Source organism: Globicephala melas, chromosome 6 (assembly GCF_963455315.2).
Source record: "Globicephala melas chromosome 6, mGloMel1.2, whole genome shotgun sequence".
Classification (NCBI taxonomy): Eukaryota; Metazoa; Chordata; class Mammalia; order Artiodactyla; family Delphinidae; genus Globicephala; species Globicephala melas.
In genome coordinates, this window is record NC_083319.1 from 42,805,158 (window position 1) to 42,824,148 (window position 18,991).

The window sequence follows — 18,991 nt, forward strand, 5'->3', positions numbered from 1 at the left end:
GGTAAGAGCCTACGTGCACTTCTTCTCTTCCTTTGCTGCCTCAAGGTTGGATGGACCATTGTTGCAGATAGCATAGCTTCAACATGGAGGAGGGCTGCCTGCCTGTGTGAGATTGAGTGTAAATCAAAAAGCTACTGAGATTATATACCAGAGCTTGTCAGATGTGACGGCTACTGTTAATTGCACGTAATGAGATTCTCAAAGATTCGTGAATATTTCTGAGAGTGTCAGCTGATGAGAATCCTTATGTTACCACCCATTATAAAGTGAGAGGAGAATACATATGTACATTAATCCTTATGTTCCCATCTATTCAAATTAAGAGAAAAAACAGTAGATACAATATATGGATTCCAGGTTGTGTAAATGTTTTTTCTTCCATTATTCTTATCAGTAGTTCTCCTGTGTACGTTTAACCACCTTTCCAAATTTGTGGCAACCTGGAAAAGAACCTCTTCATTTCACCCGAAATTACCAAACAGGTTCTTTCTTTCAGAAGGAAGGCACAGAAAATCGTGATTTCTTTCAACCTTGCTTTGCCTTTTTCTTCACACCTTAAATACCCATAAGGTCAAGTATATCACTCTGTTGCTGAGACTAGTTTTTACGCCAAACCCTTGTTTATATTCAGTGCCAACTTGCTCCCCTGTGTTTCTTGCAGGTCCACTCTTTTGCTAAGCTGATTGTGTGCTGCATTCCCTTCTTCCCCGAGGTAGAGCTATAGGATGCCAACCCCCAAATTTCCCCCAACCTCTGGTCTAGTGACCACAGAGAAGCAGACACAGGTTAAAATAAACAAACAAATGGCGGTACCTAAAGGGTACAAGAAGTCCAGTTGTTTTGGGCCACTGACTGTCTTGAGCTCTGGTGGTTCTCCACCTGATGTCAAGCATCCAGGTCTCTTAGAGGTTTTGATGAAAGATCTTTCTCATTCTACTGCTCATTCCTTGCCTTCCCTCCTTCCCACTTCACTCCCTCACAGAGCCTGCAGATGCCCTGGGAAGTGGAGCCAGCTTACTGGCATTCAACTCCTTGAGCACAGGTTGATTATATCCCAGTGGAGGCGGAAACCTAGATCTTCACTATAAATGCTCCCCTCTCCTGCATCCCCAACATGCTTTATACAGAAAGATTCAACCTAGATTGTTCTCTGGAAGTTTTCAAGGTTTGAGAAAAGTAATTTTCAAGCAGGGTATTAAAGTAACCTATAATCTAATTTTAGCTGAAATAGCGTTACTAAATGTTACTAAGTATTCATTTAGCACTAACTGTGTTGTGGGCTTATTATTCATGGCTTATACCTGCAGGTCCTAATCACTTATAGACCTGTGCTAATCTACCTACAATATTATCTCCATGAAGCCACCAATGGAACATTTAGCAAATTATTGCTATAGCTCATTAAATTATGACCCCAAAACATTCAGAAGCATCCTGTATTCACCCTTCTAATTGGACCTGGCCTGACCTCGTTTTTAAAATGTACAGAGTCCCCAGGAGACACGCAGGCAGCAGGTTTTTGCGAGATTTGCAAGGCACTGGATGCCTTTTAGGCTAATTTACTGCTTTAAAATATTTAATTTCTCTGATAGACTCCATTACCTTGGCTAGTTCAAACCAATTAGATTTTTTATTTGTAGCTAATTGTAGTTAATTTCTATTTTTAATTACAGATTGTGATTCTAACATAAATATTTTTAAAAACCGTGGGTCACAGGTCACAGATCAGTTTATTGCATATTGAAGCAAAGCTGCCTCTTGTAAGATATCTTTTGGAAGGTACTTGGAACTAGTGTCTCATTGCATAGTCTGGAGAACTAAGAAGTATATATTTGTTTTCATTTTATGAAAGAAAGAGAGGGTGGAAAGAGAGAAATGTCCGAAAGGTAAGACTAATCCAAGATAGAAGGAAGATGTAAGACTTGTCTGAATTTTTTTGGATATTATTTCCCAGTCTAAATACTTGTACAGACACCTTTTATAATTTCTCCTCCCTCCAAGTTAGGTCTGTGTTTCTTCTGCTGATATTTTCTTCTTGTGAAACATTTGTTGCCACTGTGACTGTTCCTTTTTCAATTCCTTATCGCTCGCTGGCCAAAAAAATCACTAACTCCCATTGAAGACCAACTGTAGTTTTCCAAATGACCTGATTTTTCTGCTTAACCTTCTGAGTTGTCATAGGCTTTCCAGTTCCCACTGCTCAGGGCTTCCCCCAAGTCCTTTGATCTCAGCGGCCTCTTTGAATTGCTCCTCAGTTGCTAGAATACCAACATTCCCACCGTGTAAATATGCTCAAGTGAAGACAGACTCTCCTATAATGTGACACCCTAGCATCAAAGGCAAGGCCCCCCGACTTTCCTCAGTCCATCTGTGACCCTCCTCCAGCTCCTGAAGGAAAGGACCAATGACTGTTTTCTCACTGATTTCAAATTCTCAGGATGAAGGTTTAGTTTCAGGTTAAATAAAATGCGCATTCTACTTCTTCACATTCTCATCCTCCAGAAACTGGCATGTTACGGGAACACCAGAATGATCACGTGAATGAATGATGGAACTGAAAAGCAAAAGAGTTGAAGGAAAACAGTTCTATATTTTAATATTTCTATGTCTTTTCCCACTTATGAACTGACATAATGCTTACCATTTACTCAAATGACTACACTGTTGAGGATAAATATAAATGGCAAAATAAGTATTTTTCCTCCTTTGACTATTAACTGCTTATAACGTAGAAGCAGCACAGACTGGCCTTTACCCTGTGTCGTATTGTGTGGCCTCATCTCTATACCCGTGTCTGCCTAGTCTCCCAGTCTTTCTCTCTAGTTTTGGTTTCACTTTTTCCCATACCCAGTCTGAATTCTTAGCAAGGCGTCACCTCTTCAACGTTCTGTGACCACTGTTTTGCACCTAGCTCGGGCAACCCTGGGTAACCTCAGTGTTTAGGCCACACCTGAGATGGTGTTTATGGGAGTCCATGGCAGCCGGGCCCTCCCTGCCACTCGTCACTGTTCCTGGGGCCTTACTTGTCTCAGTCCAAGCATCAAACCTTGTTGTAGGCCCTCAGCCGCTGTGCTCCCCGTTCCAGAAGAGCTCCGTGGCTTAAATGAGTATCATTTTGAACCTCTGGTGGACATCAGCACCTTTTGCCTTTTCGAAGGCTCCATCTTTGGTCATTATCCTCCTCTAAACCTGCTCCTTCGTTGATTCTTCTTCTTGCCTTGATCTTTAGAACCACTCTTCTGTTTGACTGACTTCCTCCGTATGACTCTTGCTGCTAAAAAGAAATTCCTTTGATCTGTTTCTCTCTTTAAGCGACCAGCAACCTGTCTCTCCAAGTCACTTCTAAAACGTTCAGAGAAGGTCGTGTTTGCTACCCTTGCTTTTTTCTGTTCCAGCCACCGTGCTGATACTGCTGTCTTTGAGGCCTGGGGTAACCTGTAATCACCAGATCAGAAGCACTGTCTCATCTTTGTCTGTTTCCACTACGGCTCAGCAGTTGGCACCCGTGCGCCCCCCCCCCCCTTCTCGACACTGCCTTTGCTTAGCTCACCAGGCAGCACCATCTCCCAGTTTTCCTGCACTCTGTCTTTACAGGATCCTACACCGGCTCCTTTTCTTTTTACTGACATCCCTTGTCCAAGCTTCTGTCCTTGCCTCCACCGGCAGGATTTTTTTCTAGTGCCAGTTTTACGTGTGTGTTTCAATTTCTCATCCCTTTTTGTGCAGGGCAGTGACCTGGGCTCCTCTCCCCACACAGATGTGAAAGCCTCAGCCCCCAGATCTAATGGCCTGTGTCCTGTTCCAACACACCTGAGCTTCTTGACCCATTGCTCTGGTATTTAATTGCTTCTGTTTATGGCAGCTGGGAATTCCTTTTCCTGCTTTTCCAAGTTTGGCTGTGTATTCTTGTGGCATTACACTTGATCCAGCATTTTTATGAGTTTGGAGAGTTGTGGGGTGGGTTTTGGTCTGGTCACCTCTGTCAATGCTATTGACTAAGGGTTGCCAACATCCGCTTTCTAAGGCACAGACCCGATGATTTCACTCCCCTTTCAAAACCTTTGACTCTCTGTTACATCCAGACCAAAGTTCAAACTGCTTGGCACTGCAGCGCACCTGAGCCCTAAATAGTTAGACCTTCACCTTCTTTCTCAAGTTTGTTTCTTGTTACACCTCTTGGATTTTTCAGTGATAGCAATCGATGATCCCGGCATATTCTCTGCCATCTTTATTTCTTAGAGCTGCACTGTCCAATAAAAATATGAGCCACCTAGATAATTTTAATGTTCTGTTAATTGTATTTTTAAAGGTAAAAAGATAGGAAAAAAAGTAAAAAGATAAATAGGTGAAATTGTAATAATATATTTTTAACTCAGTATGTCCAAAATATTATCAACATGTACTCAATATAAACATTATTAATGAGATAGTTCACATTCTTCTTTTAAAATACTAAGCCTTTGAAATCCAGTGTGTTTTTACAGCACTTCCCAATTTGGACTAGTCATGTTTCAAGTGCTCAATAGCTGCATGTGGCTGATAGCTACCATATTGGATGGCACAGTCTTAGAGCATTGATTCTACCCACACCTGCCAAACAAAACCCACCTTAAATACCACTTATCCCAAGATTTCAATATTTCCTGTATAATTTGATCTCTGGCCACACAGAGTACTTTTAGAATTCCTTTGATTGAGTACTTATCACAGCCTGTTTTGTATTCATTTATTTATGTATTTATCTGTCTCAGAGATTGTGAAATCATAGAAAGTACATATTATCCCTTGCTCATCTTTGAACAATAGTGAGAAGGTATAGAGGAAAATTGGACTTTGGCAGAAAATCAACCCAAGTTCAAATGCTAATACTACCATGGTGCAGTGGCAGAGACTATATAATTATGGCCCTTTTTCTTTTCTTTTTTTTAAATTAATTAATTAATTTTATTTACTTATTTTTGGCTGCGTTGGGTCTTCCTTGCTTCATGCGTGCTTTCTCTAGTTGGGGCAAGCGGGGGCTACTCTGCGTTGCGGTGCGCGGGCTTCTCATTGCGTTGGCTTTTCTTGTTGTGGAGCGTGGGCTCTAGGCACGCGGGCTTCTGTAGTTGTGGCTCGCGGGCTCTAGAGCGCAGGCTCAGTAGTTGTGGCCCACGGGCTTTGTTGCTCCGCAGCATGTGGGAACTTCCCGGACCAGGGCTTGAACCCTTGTCCCCTGCATTGGCAGGCGGATTGTTAACCACTGCGCCACCAGGGAAGCCCAGCCCTTTTTATTTCAATTGAAGCATAGTTGATTTACAGTGTTGTGTTAATTTCTGCCGTGCAGCAAAGTGATATACACACACACACACATTCTTTTTTATACTCTTTTCCATTATGGTTTATCACAGGGTAGTCAATATAGTTCTATGTGCTATATAGTAGGACCTTGTTGTTTATCTATTTTTTATACAATAGTTTTCATCTACTAACCCCAAACTCCCAGTCCATCCCTCTCCGCCCTGACCTTGGCAACCACGAGTCTGTTCTCTGTCTGTGAGTCTGTTTCTGTTTCGTACATAGGTTCATTTGTGTTACATTTTAGGTTCCACATATAAGTGATATCATATGCTGTTTGTCTTTCTCTTTCTGACTTACTTCACTTAGTATGATAATCTCTAAGTCCATCCATGTTGCTGCAAATGGCATTATTTCATTCTTTTTGTTATGACTGTGAGATAGATAGATAGGTATCACATCTACTTTACCCATTCATCTGTCGATGGACATTTAGGTTGTTTCCACGTCTTGGCTATTATTGAATAGTGCTGCTATGAACATAGGGGTGCATGTATCTTTTTGAATTATAGTTTTGTCCAGCTATATGCCCAGGAGTCGAATTGCTAGATAATGTGGCAACTCGATTTTTCATTTTCTGAAGAACCTCCATACTGTTCTTCATAGTGGTTGTACCGATTTACATTCCCACCAACAGTGTAGGAGGGTTCCCTTTTCTCCACACCCTCTCCAGCATTTGTTATTTATAGACTTTTTAATGGTGGAATTATGGCCCATTTTTGAACCTCAGTTTCCTCATCTACAAATTAAGGTAATACCTCTGTTACAGGGTAAATGAGCATTAAACAAGGTGTGCCTAGTACTTGGTTGAGGCTCAGTGAATTATTACTATATCATTATCTCCCTTATTCTAGGATACCACTAATTTAAAGTGCACCATTAACTTAATAACAGACAGCTATTAAAGAAAGTAAGGAAAAGATCACTATATTGAATATGCACATGGATTATAAATTGTACCCATATTCAGAAACATTAAAATTTGAGGACTTGTACATTGCTACTGGGACTATAACAAGATGCAGCCATGTTAGAAAACTCTTGGACAGTTCCACGAAATGTTAAACGTGGAGCTAATATATGACCCAGCAAGTCTATTCCTAGGTATCTAGCCAAGAGAATTGAAACCTAGGTCCATTCAAAAACTTGCACATGAATGTTCATAATAGCCAAAAAGTAGAAACAACCCAGTCTATTAACTGAAGAATGGATACATGAAATAGGCATAGCCATACAATAGAATATTATTTGGCAATAAAAAGGAATGAAGTACTAATGCGTGCTACAGCATTGATGAACCTCAGACAACGTTATGGTCATCGAAAGAAGCCAGTCACCAAAGAGCACATGTTACGTGATCCCATCCTGAAGTATTCTGAATAACAAAATCTCTAGAAACAGAAAGATTAGTGTTGCCTGGGCTGGCGTGGTAATGGCATGGGGAATCTCTGCTCATGGGTCTAAGGTTTCTTTTTGGGATAATGAAAATGTTCTAATATGAGATTATGGTGACCTTACAGCTTAAGATGCATCTGGATCAGTAGGGCTCTTTAATGAAATAAGAGTGGGCGTGTGGGACTTGGGTTCCTCATCAAGGCTCGGCTAAATGGAAGGCCCGGCAAACCTGTCTGATGTGAAGTTCCACGAGACTCAAGTAGCAGAGCGCTCTGCTGCTCTCAGAAGTGGTGTGACATTCGCTTTACCAATTGAATCCCATGAAGGCTTGCTGAAGGGCCACTCTAATGTCTAAATTGCATCTTTGCTGCCTCCACCCGGCAGCCAAAAAGGGTTTGCTGGGCGCAGGCCTGTCTGCTCTGAGCAGGCTGCCAAGGGTGAGCAGTGGCAGAACAAGAAAGGGCCCCCTGACCGATTCTGAGAGACTTGACTATCCCTACCCACCGCTGCGCCCCCAGAAGGCACAGTTAGTGTTGCCTCCTCAGAATGACTGGGGCTCTGCTTACCCTCTGCCAGCCTATCCAGTACTCCCAATTTGGCCAGATCCTCATTTGTGCTTCTGAACCAGTATCTTAGTCTAACTTGTGTGCTTTTTTTTTAACCTGGGTAATTATTTTTCTCCGCCTTGCATTCTTTTTTTTTGTTGTTAAAGTATAGTTGATTTACAGTATCATGTTAATTTCAGATACACATAGATAGTACACGTATCTATATACACATATATAGATTCTTTTTCAGATTTTTTCCCTTATAGGTTATTACAAAATATTGAGTATAGTTCCCTGTGCTCTACAGGTCCTTGTTGGTTATCTATTTTATACATTGTAGTGTGTATTCTATCTTGCATTCTTTAATCATGTGTTTGAGTTATGTTAGCTATGTTGAGACCTGGGCTAGGAGCTGTGGATGAAGTGATAAACAAGAAAGATGATGCTGTTTCCTCAAGGAGTTTCCAGTCCAGCCTTTCCTCTGTCTTTCTCCTCTTCCTCCCCTTCTTCTTTCTTTTATTATCTGGAATCTTTTAGGCCCCAGATATGAAAGTCAATAAGTATCAGTTTAGGGGCTTCCCTGGTGGCGCAGTGGTTGGGAGTCCGCCTGCCGATGCGGGGGACACGGGTTCGTGCCCCGGTCCGGGAGGATCCCACATGCCTCGGAGTGGCTGGGCCTGTGAGCCATGGCCGCTGAGCCTGCGCGTCCGGAGGTTGTGCTCCGCGACGGGAGAGGCCACAACAGTGAGAGGCCCGCGTACCGCAAAAAAACAAAACAAAACAAAAAATAAGTATCAGTTTAGACCAAGACATGGTAAATGTCATCACAGCGCTTGCTGGCCACAGTTTGAATACTTTAACTCTGAAAACTGCCCCCTAAAAACATACTTTTTAAAACCTGTGTGGGAGAAATGGTGGTAAGTCAGAACTAATTGTATTGTTTCTAGCGCTTGTCTCATTTTGCGTGCTCTCATACTGAGAATGAATTCATGATTCAAGTTCACTCCAGGAAGAAAGTTAAAATTAGTTCTTTATGAGGAGTTCATAACAGAGGAAGCTTATAAGAGTCACAGTTCTCCTAAAGAGCTTTATGGCTGTAGAGTACCTTACACTTGTCATGCGGAGAACTTGGAACATGAACCATGTTTGCTACAGTTTGCATTTTTGTAAATATGGAAATTGAAAATTGGAGAAGGTTAATAATCTTGTTTTCTAAAAAAGAGTAGGTAAAATGTAAGTATAGGAACAATGCATTTCAAATCAACATTACCTCTGCGTTTGCATTAACAGATTAAGATCTGTAATGTATTTCTACGTGCGGCCTTGTTTGGCAGGATAATTTCTAACTAAAAAATATATGGTACCTTGGAGAACAAACACCTGATCCTGGCACATGGCTTGCATTATCAGTTACTATACATGAAGGTCATTCCAAGGGTGACATTTGCTGGGAAAACAGACAGTGCTCTAGGGCTCTGGACGAGGGTGTAAGATAAATACAAGTTATTTTTTAAACATTAGCAAAGTATTTGAGATTTGCAGTTCACTCTTCCAAGATTCAAATTTTAGCCACATTTGAAAAGCAGAGAGATATACTAGTTAGTTGTTTAGTTAGTTATAAATTAACTATGCTAGGGCCCCAAATGATTTATGTTCTGAGAGCAAAGAAGACAGTTTTTAGAAGGGTGGGAGTAGGTTAAACGTCCCAATATTACTTAAAACTCTGGGACTTAGAGTTGTATTGTCATTCCTGGTGATGAGAGTAAGAACTTACAATATTGAGTGGACATTTTGAAGCCTTTTGAACTTTTCTTGGTTGGGTTATTTGTTCTTTTACGATTAATTTGAGTATTTCCACGCACTGCTGATGAGATATGCTGACTGGCATATCCACTCCGGAGGGCAGTTTTTGTGGTGTCTCAGTGTTTCAGAAGCACAGGCAGTTTTTTGACTTCAGGTCTACCTTTGAGAAACACTTCCATATGTGGACAAGGATTCATGCATAGCTGGGTTTTTCAGCCTTAGCACTACTGATATTTCGGGCCAGACGATTCTTTGTTTTGGGAAGCTGTCCTGTGCATTGTAGGATGTTTAGCACTATCCCTGGCCTCTACCCACTAGATGCCAGTGGTAACCCCGGTTGTGACAACGAAAAATGTGTCCAGACATTGCCGAATGTGCCCAGGGGAGCAAAATTGCTTCCTGTTGAGGGCCACTGATGTATAAGAATGCTACTGGGGCACTTTCCTTGTAATGTCAGATGAACGGCAAATATCCTAAACGCCCATCTTTTAAAACAGAACCGTTCAATAGAAATATAATGTGAGCCACATAAGTAATTTTATGTTTTCTAATGATTTCATTAATAAAAGTAAAAACAGGTGAAATTGATTTTAATGTTTTATTTGATCCAATATATCCAACATATTTTCCTTTCAACGTACAATTAAGATTAAAAAATTATTAACAAGATAACATATATATTTTTTCTTAGTAAGTATTCAAAATCTGGCATGTATTTTGTACGTACGGCACATCTCAGCTCATACCAGCTTCGCTCAAGTATTCGACAGCCACCTGTAGCTAGTGGCTACCATATTGGATGGCATGGATTTAGAGGAATGGCTTCTAAAAATAACTATGCCATGTTCCTACTGTGCACCAGTTACAAATAATGAGGCTGAGAAGTACCGCATGGAAAGAGCTCAAAGGTATATTATTAAGTGAAAACATGGCAGCAGAATAATACGTGTGGTATGACACATGTTAAAAATTATTTTGAGGGACTTCCCTGGTGGCGCAGTGGTTAAGAATCAGCCTGCCAATGCAGGGTACACGGGTTCAAGTCCTGGTCCGGGAAGATCTCACATGCTGTGGAGCAACTGAGCCCGTGCACCACAACTACTGAGCCTGCCCTCTAGAGCCCGTGCTCCACAGCAAAGAGCAGCCACCGCAATGAGAAGCCCCTTCACTGCGAGGAAGAGTAGCCCCCGCTCTCCGCAACTAGAGAAAGCCCACATGCAGTGGCGAAGACCCAAAACAGCCAAAAAGAAATAAATTAGTTAATTTAAAAAATTATTTTGAAAAATGAAATGTACATGTATTTTCATATATATGTATATTCACTAATATATCTGTGAAAATACATATGTATGCAAATAAATAGAAAGAGTTCTGGAAGAACACCCATAACTGAGAAGGGACTGGGGTTTGGGCAGGGGAGCAGTGGAGGTGGCCAAGGCAGGATTTAGCTGTAATATTTTAACTTTTTAAATAACGAAAGATATATTCATGTATAATATATTCGTGTATAACTTGCGTAGTAATAAGGCTTTAAAAAGAGCTCATTAGGTCTAACTGTACTGACAGCCTCTGCATGTCAGTGGTTTTCAACCTGGGCTGTACCTTAGAATCACCAGGGGGGCTTTCTAAAAATATCCTGCCTGGACCCCACCTTGCACCGATCTTCTATCTTAAACTCTTCAGGTGATTCCAAAGTGTGGCCAGGATTGAGAACCACAATCCTGGTTGAAGCTGTGTCCTTCAAACAATTATCTGAGGACATTTCTCGAGAAAAGAGTTTGATAAGGATCTGACGGAAGGTACTTTGAGGCATATTGTCTGGTGAGGGTTTTCTGTTGTTGAAAAAGGGCAGATTCGTATTTTAAAGATAAACAGATCAAATGAGCTGAGGGATGGGTTTAACATTGTTTTGTGAAAATTGTACTTCCTGACAAGACTCTTCCTAATCCATGGCCATCCAACTTCAAGTCAAGTTTCGCCAAGAGTCTGTAAAAGTAGCGCTGGGGGCTTCCCTGGTGGCACAGTGGTTGAGAGTCCGCCTGCCGATGCAGGGGACGCGGGTTCGTGCCCCGGTCCGGGAAGATCCCACATGCCGTGGAGCGGCTGGGCTCGTGAGCCATGGCTGCTGGGCCTGTGAGTCCGGGGCCTGTGCTCTGCAGCGGGAGAGGCCACAGCAGTGAGAGGCCGGTGTACCACAAAAAAAAAAAAAAAAAAAGTAGCGCTGGTCTTTCTTTAAAGCAATTCTACATGAACTCTAACAAACGAACATATATAGTGGCAAGACCCAAAGTTGCACTCCATAGAAAATTGTCTAATAGGTAGTTCACAAAAGAAAGGATTATATAGACTTTAAAAAATTATTTATTTAGATTCTTGAGCGCATCGTCACCATTTGAAAATAGGAGATTAACCATCCTTGGTATTTAGAAAGTACCACTTCAGTTGGATTGATAGGAAAAATCTCGTTAAAAATTTTTTTCCCTTTGCTGTGTTCTGCCTGAGTGCATGACAATTACAATGTCAGTGCCAGCCAGGGTGAAGCCAGTGTAATTTCATTTGACAAGATAAGCCCCTCTGAGAATCAGGCTTATTTTACACTTGATCCAGGGTCAATATTGGTTTGGGATGCAGTTCTTATATATTTCTCCGTCATTGGCCTCCTCTGCACTTAGAAATGAAACAAATCAATGTTTGGTAAGACTTAGAGCCATTATCTGTCTGTTCTGAGGCTTTGAAAATACCCAGAAATTGCCTGACTTACTGAATGCTCCATTCATTTGTCCCGGGGTTTAAAGGAGCACACTCTTGTCACCATGGAAACAGACTCACATTCTAAGGAAACTGATTCAGAGCCTCCCTCCTAATGATAATATATAGCATGAGCTGTGAAGAGAATAAAGGATCTATATTAGATTCCATTGTTGAGACGATGGTGTCGCCTTGATCCACGGATCTCTTCCTTGTTTGGTTTTAGTCCCTAGGTTGACATTTGCGGGGCAATAGTATCTGGTGAGAGTTTGAGACTTTAATCCCTTGCCACTGAGCAACTGCATTTGTGTGAACAACCCAAATGTCCGATTGGTTTCATACAGACTCTGAGGTTGGTGGGCATTTGATAACAGCTACCAGTGTTTGCTCCCAGAAGCCTAGTAATCTGGTATTGGCCTCTAACTCTGGCTGGGGCTGGAATAAACTAGTTAAGACCTATAGGAGGCCCCATGATCTGAAAATGGTCGATTTAGGAAAAAGACTACTTAAAGTGACCCTAATTAGAATGGGTCCCAATATTTTATACTAAATACTGGGGGTAGGGGTGGCTTAATTGGAATTTTCATTTTGAAAAATAAAACAAAAATTCTAAACATAAAGTTATTTGATCTTACAATTTAAAAACTTAGCTTTTAATGTCAAGAATGGTTGTAGGGCTTCCCTGGTGGCGCAGTGGTTGAGAGTCCGCCTGCCGATGTAGGGGACACGGGTTCGTGCCCTGGTCCGGGAAGATCCCACATTCTGCAGAGCGGCTGGACCCGTGAGCCATGGCCGCTGAGCCTGCGCGTCCGGAGCCTGTGCTCCGCAACGGGAGAGGCCACAACAGTGAGAGGCCCGCGTACCGCAAAAAAAAAAAAAAAAAAAAAAAAAAAGAATGATTGTAAATATAGGTTGAATCAGCATGAAACAAGTATGGCATTTTTAAAAATATTTATATGCACAACACACTGTCATAAGCAGGTATAGATTTTGATATCATCTCTCAACTCACCACCTACCCAATAGACACAAGTATGGTATTAAAAAAACCTTTTTTTTAAATTGAACTATAGTTGACTTACAGTGCTGTGCCAATCTCTGCTATACAGCAGAGTGACTCCATCATACGCATATAGACATTCTTTTTTTTTTTTTTTTTTCTTTTTTCCTTTTGTGGTACGCGGGCCTCTCACTGTTGTGGCCTCTCCCGTCGCGGAGCACAGGCTCTGGATGCGCAGGCTCAGCGGCCATGGCTCACGGGCCCAGCCGCTCCGCGGCATGCGGGATCCTCCCGGACCGGGGCACGAACCCGCGTCCCCTGCATCAGCAGGCGGACTCTCAACCACTGCGCCACCAGGGAAGCCCCATTCTTTTTTTTTTTAATATTCTTTCCCATTTTGGTTTACGGCATATTGAATATAGTTCCCTGTGCTATACAGCAGGACCTTGTTGTTTAAATATGGTATTTTTTGTTGTAAAATTTCCAGCAGAACTTGGTAGCTAATAGGTGTGTTCCGGCACTTGGGGCTTTTGCCAGATGCTAGTGTTTGAATGTTTCAATCATTCAAACCACTCCCTCTTCACTACCTCAGTAGGTTCCTGCCTCCCTTTTTCCTGTTACTTTCTACTTCCTAGAATAAATGCCTTACTCTAGCTTCGTGGCTCCCTTCTTTGCCCTCCTCCTCCCTCATATGTGATAATTATTTTGGATTCTGTCCCTTCATTTGTGTTCTTCAAGTAGCTTCCTTGCTCCTAGCCCTCATCCCTTACTCACTTTAGGTGCTCCGTCCTTGTTAGGACTATTCAGACTCTACTCTTTCTTTCTCCCTAGACTTTCCAAGCACTTACCTGTTCCATTCAATGTGGCACTTAATCACACACTACTTTCTAAATGTATTTAAATGATGTGTTGTTATATGCCTTGCCTACTCACACAGTGTCCTTGAGAGAAGGGATGGTGTATCTTCAGGACCCTAGCACAAAGCCATTCACACTCTTGGATCTCAAGATCCTATTGTCGAATTTTGTTCAGTTATTTGAACTCAGTGGTTTCCGAGTTTTCTGAATACATAGCGTTAGCCTATGATTTTACTTTTTCACAACTGCTGAAGTTTTCTAACGAAATCCCATAAGCAGCTATTCCAGAAACATCTACAGACTCATAGGATGTTAGAGGGAATTATTTCTAAAAACACATATGGGTAATTCATGTGGCTAAAATCTTGACTGTGGGTTGAAAATGTCCTAGTCCATCAAGCTTTGAAATCCTCCAAAGAAAGTCAATAATATTGGGTTGGCTGAAAGGTATGTACCCAATACATCGTTTGAGCTTTATCCCAAAGTGAAGGATGAAGCAGTGCAAAAGAGGAGAGATTTCCTAAGAAAGAAAGACCCCTCTGTAAGGCCCCTTTTGACTGGTAGAAACTAGGCAACAGGAAAATAAGATATAGCTTTGATGTTTGTTAGTGTACTAATAATAAGTTAGCTAGCTAAAGGAAAATGGAATCACATCCTAGCTTCCTGAGTTTTGTGCTAAGTATTGACTTAAGTGTTAGGAAACACTTATTATAAAACATATTTTTAAAAATTGAAGTGTAGTTGATTTACAATATTATTATTAGTTTCAGCTGTATATCATAGTGATTCAATATTTTTAGAAAAATATGGAATACTTCACAAATTTGAGTGTCATCCTGCTAATCTTCCCTGTATTGTTCCAATTTTAGTGGATGTGCTGCAGAAGTGAGCACCACCATTTTTTATTGTGATAAAATATATATAACAAAATTTACAGGCTTTCCTGGTGGCGCAGTGGTTGAGAGTCCGCCTGCCGATACAGGGGACACGGGTTTGTGACCCGGTCCGGGAAGATCCCACATGCCGCGGAGCGGCTGGGCCCGTGAGCCATGGCCGCTGGGCCTCCGCGTCCGGAGCCTGTGCTCCGCAACGGGAGAGGCCACAGCAGTGAGAGGCCCGCGTACCGCAAAAAAAAAAAAAAAAAATTTACTAAACCATTTTAAGATGTACAACTCAGTCATTAAGTACATTTACAATATTGGGCAACCATCACCACTATCCATTTACAGAACTTTTTCATCATCCCAAAGAGAAAGTCTGTACCCATTAAACAGTAACTCTCCATTGCTCTTAACCCAGCTCCTGGAAACCTTTATTCTACATTCTGTTTCTATGAATTTGCTATTCTAGCTAGGTACCTTGTATAAGTGGAATCATATAATATTTTCCCTTTTGTGTTTGACCTATTTCACTTGGCATAATGTTTTTAAGGTTCATCTGTGTTGCAGCATGTATCAAAATTGCCTTCCTTTTTAAGGCTGAGTGATATTCCATTGTATGCAGATACCACATTTTGTTTATCCCTTCCTCTGTTGATGGGTGAACATTTTGTTAAACTGTGAAATATTGGTATCACTTGCTTGGCATGTTATAGTGTTTTTTCTGATTCACCCTCACCCTTCCCCCCTTTAAAAGATTTCTTATCTCTGGCCTCTACAGAGGGATTTCTGTATCGCAGTAAACAAGTTTGTTCAACTAGCCTGGGAAGGTATTTTGACCCAACAGAGAGGGATGGATGAGACCAGGTGTGATCAGCTTAACCGCACGCCATCCTTACTGTCAGCCCTGCATGGAGGTGCCTTTAGAGGCCTAGAGGGAACAATGCCATATATCATAATGGGTACAGAGTGACACTTGTGAAGCTTGTTTAAATCTTTGTGTAAAAGCTCTGAAAAAATTCTGATCTAAGTTTGTATTTGTGAAAGCTTTGGGAGGGAAGACTAAACATTTGAGAATTATCATTCTGGCTGAGGCAGCTCTCTGGAGCAACACGAGTGGAGGCTCAGAGGAATTTGTGGAGTCCTAGCCAAGAATCCCAAGAGACAGTATTTCTTTTGGTTCATGTGAAAGTGGTGAGAGCAACAGACTTTAAATCAGCCTCAGAGATAAGAGGAAGAACAAAGGCAGGCAGCACCGGACAAGACCCAGATATTCAGGTCCACCTGCTCATGACGCTCGGGGCAGGGTTTCCATTTTCACTAACGGTACTTCCTAGGGGAGATACAACACGGGGTTGCTTTAGAATACAGAGGAAAACAACGGTCGTGAGTGTCTGAATTCTGTTTTTTGTAGGCTTCTTCTGCCTTTCTATAGAAGGCAGGCCCCAGTCTCCATCCCCACCCCAGCCTTTTATGGGAGAGGCAGCAAGCAGGGACACCTGGGTCCAAGGTCTCCTCATCTACGCTGAGTGGACAACCTCACCTGGTTTCTACCACTCCCTACACACACTTTCTAGACATGATTTTGCTGTAATTAGGTTTAGACATACTATCTGGGAACCCCATAAACCCCCTCCCCTGGAAGGCCTGGTTAGCTGTGTCACATGAGGTATCTGAGCAGCTGGGCACAGAGTCGGTCTATTACTTAAAACTGGAAATGCTTTAAAATAATGAGTTTTGAAAACATAGCTACATTTCCTCATTTTTATTATGCAACATTTTAAAAAATAAAAACATCAAAGCCATGGTATAATGAACTCCCCTTCTCGTCTATCTAAATTCAATAATTTTAAACATTTTGTTATATTTATCTATCTACCTGTCTATACCTATCTATTCTGTTTTGCTGAACCATTTGAAAGTTAGTTGCAGACATCATGGCAGGGCATCTCCACTGCTTCTTAATTAAGAACATTCTTCTACAAAAACAAAACACCATGACCACACCTGAGAGTATTAATAACACTTCCGTTTTATGAGCTATACAATCTAGGTGGAAATACTCTTAATTTTCTTAAGAATAATAAAAAAATTAGTTTCCTAACAGAAGCCTCAGAGACTGGGAAACTTAGATTTCAGAGGCTGAAGAATTATAGAGGAGGAGTGATGTGGTGTCAGGTGGAAACTATGAGACTTGGAGTCGGAGTCCTATGTTGCGGTTCTAAATCATTATAAGGCGTCAGGGAAGGCATTTAGCTTTCTGAGCTCATTGGCAAAATGAGGGGGTTGGGTAGAATAATCCCTAAGGTCCCTCCGATTCCCCCCTCAAATATGTGATTTTTAATTGCTAATGTAAAAATATTGTGCAAATGATACCCTGGGTTTTTGGAGAACGTGTCTTTTTCCCTCTTCTTTCTTGATTAGGGATTGTCTAGTTGAGTGATGAAAATGAAAGGTAGCCTGCCTTTCTGTGGTGCTGTTTTCTCCTGTGAAATAATTATCTGTTAACCACTGCACCTCTTGTGCCACTGGAGGAAGAACAGTTTTAAACTTGGCTGACTTCTTTGTACCATTTATTTGTATCATTTATTCCAGGCCTGCTCTTGTTTTTCCATCATATTTTTGGTTAGTCATTGAAAAGACGGTTTCATCCCCAGAAAGGCTCCCTAATGTGGGCCATTCATATCCCCTGCTAACCAATATTTTGTTCTTAATGAAACATTGTTTGAGTCATTATGGAGTGAGAGTGCTCAGCAGAATGTCTGTACTTGGCCCTGGTCCATGAAAACACTGGGAAGACCAAGGTGGTCTTCTCTGCCTTCCCTGTGATTTTATTGATACACATCGGGTTCTGGTTATGTTCCCAGTGGGCCAGAATTATTATACTCTCGGCTAGAAGTCTGGGAGTTGTGGCTGGTTCTCTCAGCTTACATAGTCCCACTGAGTCGGTTGCTTCTTTTTCTGCTTCTATCATCCTTTTTTCTCTCTCCCTTCTCCTTTCTTTCTCATTCACTTCTTCATTCGTTCATTTCTTCAGTATATGCATGTATTGCGTGCCTCCTCAGACACAGGGCAGGGGCTGTGGGGAAGGGGCATCCCTATCCCGTTGGTTTATTTCTACATTGGCTGTAACCCATGTCAAAATGAAGGGCTGTTAAAGGGTCATGGCCTTGAAGACCTTGCTTGATTCCCATAATGAAAAAGAAAAGAGACCTGTGGAATGTGTGTGTAGCATATTAGTTACTTAGGAGGCAATTTCCACCCAAGCTTCTTATTTGAGAAACCTGGGACTGGTTAGGAGCGAGAAGGTGGGGAACTGAGCGCACACGGTGGTGACCGGCCTGGGCTGCAAGAAGGCGAAAGGCTGGTTCTCTGGGATTTGCTGACACAAATGCAGATGTGTTGTGATGTTTTGGTGGTGGCCTGGAACAAACTAGTTTTATGATGAGTGCATTCTCTTCCTTTCTAAAACATTGATCCATTAGGTTAAGAAAATAGAAATAACACCTTCCCCAGATGTAGTGCTCAGAATTGGATTGCTTTCATCAGTGTCATCTTTAAGCTCTGTCATGGCCCCTCCTTTGCCCTCATGATTACCCCCCCTCCCATTAACATCCATCTGGATGTAGCCACCATGGATTCTTTGAAGCCATTCTCCATATATTTCATAGCTACGTAACTGTGAAGTAGCACATTTTGTGTGTACTTAAAAATGAATGTGGAAGTAAATGGTATGTAAGACTCATTTGGCAACCTCCTTTGATTTATATATTTATCTTCCACTCGGCACTGCTTTATAAGATCCATCTATGTGAGAGGGTATGGAGAAAAGGGAACCCTCTTGCGCTGTTGGTGGGAATGTGAATTGGTACAGCCACTATGGAGAACAGTATGGAGATTCCTTAAGAAACTAAAAATAGAACTACCATACGACCCAGCAGTCCCACTCCTGGGCATATATCCTGAGAAAACCATAATTCAAAAAGAGTCATGCACCACAATGTTCACTGCAGCTCTATTTACAATAGCCAGGACATGGAAGCAACCTAGGTGTCCATCGACAGATGAATGGGTAAAGAAGACGTGGCACATATATACAATGGAATATTAGTCAGCCATAAAAAGAAACAAAATTGAGTTATTTGTAGTGAGGTGGATGGACCTAGAGACTGTCATACAGAGTGAAGTAAGTCAGAAAGAGAAAAACAAATACCGTATGCTAACACATATATATGGAATCTAAAAAAAAAAAAAAGGTTCTGAAGAACCTAGGGGCAGGACAGGAATAAAGACGCAGACATAGAGAATGGACTTGAGGACATGGGGAGGGGGAAGGGTAAGCTGGGACAAAGTGAGAGAGTGGCATGGACATATATACACTATCACATGTAAAATAGATAGCTAGTGGGAAGCAGCCGCATAGCACAA

At 41.7% G+C, this 18,991-nt stretch overlaps 1 protein-coding gene and 1 pseudogene across 1 annotated transcript in view; one reads left to right on the forward strand and one right to left on the reverse strand.

The window, feature by feature from the left end:
* Positions 1-18,991, forward strand: part of GNA14 (G protein subunit alpha 14) — a 191,815-nt gene that overhangs the window by 50,875 nt on the left and 121,949 nt on the right. The window lies entirely within an intron of this gene.
* On the reverse strand, positions 14,486-14,578 carry LOC115863948 (U6 spliceosomal RNA; annotated as a pseudogene).